A 9,860-nucleotide genomic window follows, 5' to 3' on the forward strand; every position below is an offset into this window, starting at 1 on the left:
AAGGTGGAGAACTGGTTTTTAGGCAGCTCTCGAACTCGCATAAGGGCAAAACAGTCTCCCAGGTAGGTACCGGTATCCTCTCCTAGGGTCTGGATGGTATGAATGGATGTCCACCTTACAGTCCTCTAAACGCTTTCCCCAGCTCCCTACACTCACCCCGAGGTGTGGGGACACCTCAGGTCCAGATACCCACCATCAACTGCAGTGCCACTACATTTGCGCTAATCTTGGGAAGACCTCAGCTCCTACCCTTTTGTATTCTAGAATCTCCTTATTTGTTTAGCACCCTCTAGAAGATAGTAGACAGGATCTGAGTGGTTACCCATAGCAACATCACGTGAAGTAGAATACACATCTTAGTACATTTTCCCCTCTATCTTTATTAGTGAGGCTCATGCAAACTGCTCTCTGACAGCCCACCTTCCTAAAAGAAGCATCCCACATTTATATTACAGAAGACCTACATTTAATTCTAACCTTCCTTGTGCCATCGATACCCAATGGCAATTTTTTCAATCTTCAAAAAGTTACTGATAACAATGCTATAATAACCGGGGCAGATTTGCTGACTCATCTGCATTTTCATGGTATTTTCTGCTATTTATGCCCAAGTGAATTACTGAGTTATCGGTGGCCTGCTACATACATATGCATTAGGCCTTGCAGGACCAAAATCCTACAGCTATATTATTGCATCATGACTGAATAATGATGTTACTAACTTATATAACATACATATATCAATTAAGAGTATATACATAGAATCATTTAAAATGTGGAGCATTTGGATTTCATTCAAGGGTTATTGAATGTGTATGTGAGAATGATTTGCATATTCATAGATTTGCATATATTAGCATTGCAGTGTTAAAAGTGGGACTGTGAGTGCTAAAAATCATGAGGTTGGCAGATGGGCATTAACAAAAGCTGTAACCGGAGAGAATGTCACAATGCCAATTAAAAATAGTGGCGCATGTAAGTGAAACATGGAGAAATTCTCAGTAAGATATGATGCAGAAAGCCTCTTAGTTTTGGCATTAATGGTACATTTTATTAAATTATTACATTGTATTAAAACCATCGCATATATTGTAGATCTTCTCAAGGTGAAAAACTGATGCCTGAAAACATAATTCATGTGTGAAAAATATTTTATTCAAAGGATAGTACTGCCTCGCCTCCCACTATATCACAGAGCACAGAGCGCACCTGTCTGTAGGATTCTCACTAGGCAGCTGTTGGTGTAAAATGTTATCAAATCTGACATACGCCAAGGAACCTTATCTGAATTTTAAGAGGTTAGAAAATAAATTTTGATCTAGATCTTTTTCCATTTGTGGTATTAAATAATGACCAAATTCCAATATTATTATTTGTTGTTGATATTTTTTATTACTATTATTATTATTTTCATTATTATTATTATTCCTATTTTCAATTTCTTGGTAGTTATTTAGTAAATGAAATGACATTTAGTATTTTGTTGGTTCTGTTATATAAACCTGGCAGGCCATGCACAAAGAGAAGGTTTAATTAACTAATTAACTAATTTTCCCATTTGACTTAGTCTTAGCTAAGCAGGCTCTGAACCATGCCTTCATACCAAATTATTATCATGCACATGATCATTAAAATCCTAATTTTAGCCCAGCCCTAACCTAAGTAGTAGAAGGGGTGTGATAACACAATAGTACCTCCCAGTTCAAATCATGTTCAGGCCACTGGAGGGCAGTAATGAGCTGCCTGGAGGAGCAGCAGCAGCAGGAAGGGTCCTGACTCCCGCCGGTGCTGAGGAGAGCAGGAGGAAAGCACCGTCCTGGGAGCAGGTGAGTGAGCCTACCCCCGCCCCTGGAGCCCACACTGACCCCCCTGGAACTGCGGCCATCGCCGCATCTCTAACACCCCCGCCCCGCCTAGAGGCAGATGCGGCCGCATCTCCCTCCACCAACCCCCTCCCCCAACGGAGCGTAGCGGCGGCAGCTGCATTACCCACCCCCACCCAGAGCGGGTGAGCAACGGGGCGCCGGGGCACTGATGATGTCAAATACTAATGCCCATTAATCACATTAAACCACACAGTAGTGTCCCTTATTCACATTACATCATTGGTTAAAAACATTCACGGGTAAGAATAAGTAACATAATCTGTCTTTAAAATATCGGAACATACTATACAACAAGGGATAAACTATTATAAACATAGGTTGAACTAGATGGACGCAAGTCTTTATTCAGCCTCACCTACTATGTAACTATGTAACTATACAATAGTGCCCTCTATGCCACACAGTCATGTGCTATACAGTAGCATGACAGCCTCATATTATAACCAGACAGGAAGACTGCATCCTATCCAGCTGTCCTGCTTCCCTGTCAGCGGTCCTGCTCATTTTCAGGAGTTTTATGTACCCACCACTTTTCTCTTCCTGGCATTGGTGGCAAGCTGTCATGGCACTTCAGGGTAATGCTAACCACGCATTCCTGTTTACTAGAGTGTCACGTTGGCCTCTAAGTATCCAATATCCAGCACATGTGTGCTGTGCTGCATCTGGGTACTAATATCTCAAGCTGTGCATGTGCTGTTTACAGACACTAGACCCCTTCTCTACCTCTGTTAGCAGATCCTGATTGAATCCATACTCATGTATAATTGGCACTGTGGTGATTACATTAAATCTACAATGCATTTTATACTTCATTGGCCCCCTTCATGGTGGTGGCCATTTTGAAAGGAATTTTTCTTTGTGTTTATATGAAATGTGGTATCCCTTATTGGAGATATGCTGAGCCGGGCATGTCAGCAGCTGGACAGACCCATCTGACTATAGGGCCCTTCAGGCATCTGCGAGAACTGTCAGCTTTTGACCATGTTCACATTTTGTCATGCTCTGGAGTCTTAAGCCTACTTTTTAACCTTTAAAGTGTATATCCCAATTGGTGCTCACACTGTAAATTGCTTGTGGCTGGCATTGGAGTCAGTTTACACTGCCTTTGCAAGGAGATCCCATCATATTGGGGATGTTGATGTGTGTGTGAATCTCCGCTGTGCTCAGTGTCTTCAATGCCAAAGTACCTGCCAAAACTCTGGTATGGGTGCTGCCATCATGAATTCACTCAACTGACTTTCCATAGCCAATTTATAGGCTTCTCCAAGACAAGCTGACCTCAGCATCCAATGAGCAACTAAGTAAGATCAAATTCTTGGCAAGACCAAGGTGCCAATAGTACGTTGCTTCAACTGAGGCATTCCGGCTCTGGCTACTTTTCCAGTTCCAGAATGGGTCCCAGCCTGGTTCAAGTTATAATCCAAATACACAGAATGGTGAGTACACTCGCGCTGTTCTGTTTATGCACTGATCTGTCTGTCCCAGAAGGCCCTCTGTATGCGTCACTCCAATGTGTACCACCAGTGTACTCACCATTCTGTGTATTTGGATTGTACTCTTTGGGACCGGTAATCCCTCGGTGTCTACAGTGCTGCAGTTCTGGGGCGCGGACGACTTGAACTATTTTGTCTTACATGGTTCAAGTTATAGTCTGGGTGCAGTCTGATTCCAGTAATATTCCAGGTCCCATCTGGTTCCTGTTGTGTTACAGTCCCAGACCGGTAAAAGTTGTATTCTAGGTAAAGTCTGACTCCAGTTATATTCTAGATACAATCTAGGTCCAGATAAATTCCAGGTCCAGTCTGATTCAAGTTGTCTTCCAAGTCCAGACTGGTTCCAGTTATATTCTGGGTCCAATTTGATTCCAGCTATATTTCAGGTTCAGTCGGGTTCCAGTTATATTTGGTTCCAGACTGGTCACCTTCCGGTTCCAGTGCGATTCCAATTACAAGTCTGCTGGGAAAATTATTATACTTTAGGGTCCTGGGCTAGGGACGGCGTGTTTGGATAACAGTCTTTGATTGTACAGAGCTGTGTGACCATATGAATAAAGCATAACAGTTATAATAACAATGATATTAACAATGACTAGATCATAAACCATATTAACCTAATTTCTCCCTGCCTTGCTCCTTATCAAGATCAATTAGTTTCTACCTGCAAAGGCTCCATCTTGCCACACAAACTGGTGCACAGCAACCTGCAAAAGCAGGCACATAATATAGTTACCAGGCAAATGGCTTTTACTTGCTCTCTTGCTATTTCGTGCATCGTAAATAGCCAATATTGGGTCTCTTAATATGTTTACTTTGGGCATCATCATAAAATACATCGAAGGCATTCAATGGATAGTAACGGAGCAGTATTTGTATCTCGTATACTTCTTTTAAATATACATTTTAATCTTTATGGCAGAACATAATCCAAGTGTGAAATAGATCATTACAAACCATGCAAATCACGGGAGGTGTGAAGCAGGCTTCAGAGAGCAGATTTCTCCATAGCAATGATTAACATGCAGCAGCTTCTGTGCCTCTCCTCCTGTCAGGCTCTGCCGCTTGTCTGTGGGATGGCAGAAGGGAATTATCATTTTCTTACAGCAGCCTCTGTCATCACTGATAGGAGCTGAAGAAAAAAAAAGCGAGGTCAGTTAGCCAATTTAGCTTAGACCACAGTACACAGACACACAGAATGTAATTTAACTTATCACTCCATTACAACAGATGCAAAGCCAGCCACTAAAGAATAGGCTGCTGATGATTTTTTTTCTGGTTTATTTTCTACATGGATGGAATGCTTCAAAGACATGTGAGAGATGAAAGATGCGAGCATATTACAAGGACTCCACATGCATCCTACCCTTGGCCTGGAATAACCCTGTAACACAGGTATGTGAGCACCTGCATGATACAAAAAGGTGCAAATATGTACAAAATGGAAAGGACTGAGGATAAAAGAACTTCAAGGACATCACAGGGAAAATACATGCAAGATTCTCATAGCATTTCCTCTCCGTGTCCATTCTTGAAGGATACTTGTTTATTTAAAACTAAAACCAATGAATGATCTATGAAGGTTCTTCTTGTCTGGGCATCTGCTGTGTATTAATGGCATTGTGACCTGTATGGACAATCTAGAAAGCTCCTGGTGAGGACTCCTGCCTTGCATATGTACATATGTGTACATCTATTTATCACCCATGTATGCATGTCAGTCTGAGTCTATTGGCTGTTGAATAAAACCCTGAAATCGCATTGTGAAGTGTTTTATATACAAGCCTCTAGCATATGGTACATCATTCAGTGTGATGACTGGTAAGTGGTTGTAAAGTTTACAATCTAAAGGAAGATTAAAACACAAGAATACTTGGTTCCGAATATTTGCATTGCAAAATATATAGCAATGTATAAAGGAGTGCGACACATGATAAAAATATAATTTTACTGTGGGGTTTAAATCTGCCAAAATGAAGAAGAATAGACTGTGGAGCTAACTTACTTTTATCATGTGAGTATAATATAAATGACAGTGAGCAAAATACCTCATTTATTTGTAATGCTCATTAAGCGGCATGATGGCTTGTTAGTGAGGTACATGTCAGACTAGCAGATTATCAAACGGGGCATTATTTCAGGCTATAGGAAAGGAGTATTACAGAAAAGTGTTTAATGATGTGAAAGGTCCACCAAGGGATCTGGTTTTTGATAATACAGTGGAACCTTTGAGATATATTCTAGAACTAGATTTTTGGTGTACCACAAGGGTGTACAGAGTTATGTCCACAGTTTCTATACGCTTATTGTTATCCTCAGACAAATCAGAGAGCTGTTTTTGAATTTAAAAAAATGTTTACAAAACATTTTTTAAATTCAAAAACAGCACTCTGATTTGTCTGAGGATCACAAACATTCCAAGTTTAGACAAACCTGGAAAACTCTCTTCAATGACATCACTGTATATTAGTTTGGATTATGACACAGTTCTATCAGATATTTTTTGCCCAATTTTCACATTTTTATTTTAGTGTTCATTCATCTTGGAATACTTACATTAGCACTTTATCTGTTTAATCAGCTGAAAACGTGCCACCCCTCTCAAATGTTAAAGTCACAGAAAATATTGCTGTTGTATAAATAGATGACATGAATACTGATGAATACTTATCATATTCTGGGCTGGGATTAGGAATAACCTTTAAATTCATTTCCCGACAGATGAAGCGGGGAGACAAACAAATGTGGCACTGTGACCCTGTACGCCTAATGTCACATCATGGATGATAGCTGTGACTATCTGTCACCTACATGACAATCAGCCTTAAGAAGAGGTCATGTACCATATGTTAATCATTACCACAGCCCAGCAATGTGACAATATGTGGAATCTGGCTATGTAAAATAGTCATTTACACTCCATTTATTCATGTGATAACATATGGTCTCAGTTGCCTGCTTTGGAAGATGCTGAAATTGCTTAGCAACACTCTTGGGTCCATTCCGTTAAAGTACAACACAGTGCACAGATGTGAATTTAATGCTGTTTGCAAGCCCCAAGGTTCTTAGATGCATAATCAACCTTTTTTCTAATTTGGATATCTAAGTAAATGAAATAGTTATCGCTTACTTATTGCAGTAATTTACATTTTTAGATGCCAAGCATGAGACTGAATAAGAGTATGGGACTAACTACTGATCTGCACATGTGCTTGAACAATTTCAAGTCATTTTTTTGTTATTTTAACTCCGCAGGTCCTGGTATGGTCTTTAAGGCTTAGTCTCCAACTCTCTCCAACTCAATTAATTCATTTTGCTAAATAATTTTCACAGTGTAGACAATATGGTTCTAGGTTACACACAGCATTAAAGTCACATCTGTGCACTGTGTTGTACTTAAACGGAATGGACCCAAGTGTGTTGCTAAGCAATTTCAGCATCTTCCTAGACTAGAAGTAAGGGTCTAATGCAGAGCTGATGACACAGGTCGACTTTGCAGGTCGGGCAATTATCAATAGACTGTGCATGCGTACGGGCCATAGTACACATGTGTGACAGCCTCACTGCCGCGGGGTGGTGTGATGAGCACCTGGACTCTGGACTTGCCGGCTTCAGATCTTCACGGCCTCTTCTTGGATGAACCTGTGGCAGGGAATGGCATAACCCAAGGAGGACCCACAAAAGCAACAGTACCACAATTAGCAGCGACAGTAATTTTATTTACCACTACACTGACTGGCCGCTGCAATATTTCAATAAGTTGCAAACGATGTAACAAATACTCAATAAACAGGCATTTATAGTAAAGCATAAAATCAAACAATAATCACTCTCTACTTCAGCCATCAATTTAAATGATTCAAAAATCTAAATATACTCTAACAAATCAATTAACATACACTGCCACAGAATACCAGTCTCTGGCTCAAACCAATGGTCCCTCGTCGACAGGTCCTCAAGCATATAAGGGTATGTCCCTATGATAGTGTGCACACTTATTTATGATTCACAGGGAAGGGTGAATGACAAAAACAATCCTCACTGAGGGGCAGGCAGATTCCCGGCTCAGGGGTAACCTCCTGTTTGTAACTGTAAAACAGGCTGCAGGGGTAGCCTCAATATAGAGCTGTCCTGGACAGGGTGAATCTAGCAGGCACTTCTCTGCCCTGCTTCTATATCCTTTTACTGGGGTTAGGCAGACCTTGTCCTGTCTGTAGAGCTCAATAGGGTACTAGCCTTTGTGGTGGGAGTCTATGAGGTGGCTCTATTTCCTGATATCCCCTTACAAGGGTGTAGATGCTGTCTCAGGGGGACTGAATCAGTACCTTGGGTGTTGCTGGCTTCTGCCACATGAATCTCTGGCTATACTGCTGCATGCTGTCTGGCCCCTCTTCTGGGTGCTGCAGTGTGCTCTCTCTATCTCTTCCTTCTGCTCATACTTGGGACAGCAACCTCCTTTATCTTCCTTTCACATGCCTCAGTGCACTTGTTCCCTCTGTCTTTAGGCAGCACTCTCCTTTTTTCTCTGACACTGGAGTTGTTGCAGCTCTTCTTCACAAAGCTTTTCCCTCTCTCCACATGTCCTCTCTCACACACTGCTGCTGGGATCCCCTCTGACCTCCCAGCTTCCTGTCACATGTGCAGGGGAGCTGGGACTAGCTGACTCTGTTAACCCCTCACAGCCCTGCTGACAGGGGAAAGGACCTGTTCTGGCAGCATTGGCTGCAATGTTAACAATCTGGGGGTACAGGAATAAAAGGGGTACCCCCTGGGGTGCCACATACCTCCATGCTAGAAACTTGCCTGTCCCCAGGCAACCAACCAGGGGCATTAAATCCTGAGTAAAGTCTTTCAATGTCCATGACAAACTATTTGAATGACAACAGAAAACGGTGAACATACACACATTCAACAAATATACATCGCTACCTCTCTGTCACCTGATTATCCAATGTGGGCTCCCTGGGTCAACCATCCCTCCGCCACAGGACTCCCATCCCTCTGCGGTCCAGGTGCGTCACTGTCGTCCATGGATGGTGCCCACTCTCATGGTGTGCGATCGGCTCTAAGCACATCTCGCCTCTCGGTCTTGCTTCTTAGATCTCAGTATCGCCTGCTGGACCCTGAAGGCAAATTCTTCTCCTGATATGGTTGTATATTCTCTGTTCGTTATAGGCTTCCCATTGATGGAACAGGTCTCGGCCTTCTCATCTCTCTTCGGCGTTTCTATCTCAGCCTTGGGTTCGGGTGGTGGCATAGCTGGTTCTGCTCGTTCTTCTTCTGATGGCTCCACTGTCTGTGTCGCAGCCATGTGGACCACCATCTCAGGGCTTCTCTGCAGGTCGATCACCCTGGCATTTGTCTGCCTTAGGTTTGCCACCTGGTAGTCGGCATTGTTCATCCTGGGTATGCACTCCCGCGTAGGCTCAGGGGGAAGGTGAGGCCTGGTCACTTCTTGGCAGTTCTGGTGGACTGCCTCACTCAGCACAAACGGTTTCTCGCTTTCTCTCAGCGGTTCACGTTGCCTCGTGACGTCAGGTTCCGGTGGGCGGGGCATCTGTTCCGGTGCAGGAGGGTTGGCGGTAAATCTGTCACTCTTGCCATTTGTTGTCCTGTTGTGCTGGTAGCCTTGCTGATGGTACTGTGGAGGCTCTTTATGGTGCGGGTTGCGCCAATGTTGCTCTGGAACGTGTCTGTTGCTGTGCACCTGGATTCCATTTGGACCGGTCACGTTGGCGGCCTTGGTGCCTCTCCTCCCGTTCACCAGTTCGAACTCTACGGCTTCACCATTTCTCAGGCTCCGGAAGTTGTGTTCAGGGTCGGCATGCTGAATGGCGGTGTAATGCACATACACGCTTCGCCCGGTATCTGTGCGTTGAATGAAGCCATACCCGCGTGGTACGTTGAACCACAGGACACGACCTGACATTCTTCTTGGGCCGGTTCGCGGTCTATCCCTTGACTGTATCACACCGTTCTGAAACACTGCCGGTGGACCTCCTCTCACGTGTCTTCTCGCAGTCTGTGGGCATACGATGACTCGGTCAGAGGGTAGTCGTTCTGACCTCAATGGGGGATTCCACTGCTGTCTGCGCCTTCTGTCGCATTCGCGTCGCCATCTTCTATGCTCATATTCCTCCTGTTCTATTCTCTGGTCAGCTAGGGTTTTCCTCATCTCCGTCATCATCTTGATGATTCCATCCAGTGCGACAGACATTTCACTGATGGACTGGTCATATGTGGTGGGGTTGCCTTTATGCACTTCCATGTCCGATCCTGTTCGTGACGCCAAGTGTGACAGCCTCACTGCCGCGGGGTGGTGTGATGAGCACCTGGACTCTGGACTTGCCGGCTTCAGATCTTCACGGCCTCTTCTTGGATGAACCTGTGGCAGGGAATGGCATAACCCAAGGAGGACCCACAAAAGCAACAGTACCACAATTAGCAGCGACAGTAATTTTATTTACCACTACACTGACTG

The 9,860-nt window shown here is 43.6% G+C and overlaps 1 long non-coding RNA gene across 1 annotated transcript; it reads right to left on the reverse strand.

Annotated features, from left to right (window-relative positions):
- Positions 1–1,969: 1,969 nt before the first annotated feature.
- Positions 1,970–8,764, reverse strand: LOC146075116 (uncharacterized). Its single transcript, XR_014473505.1, has 3 exons — positions 7,705–8,764; positions 4,337–4,511; positions 1,970–3,839 (listed from the first exon to the last, which is right to left on the reverse strand). It is a non-coding gene; the product is annotated as an uncharacterized LOC146075116 (long non-coding RNA).
- Between the last annotated feature and the right edge of the window lie 1,096 nt (positions 8,765–9,860).

This window comes from Crinia signifera, chromosome 4 (genome assembly GCF_055691185.1).
Source record: "Crinia signifera chromosome 4, ASM5569118v1, whole genome shotgun sequence".
NCBI lineage: Eukaryota > Metazoa > Chordata > Amphibia > Anura > Myobatrachidae > Crinia > Crinia signifera.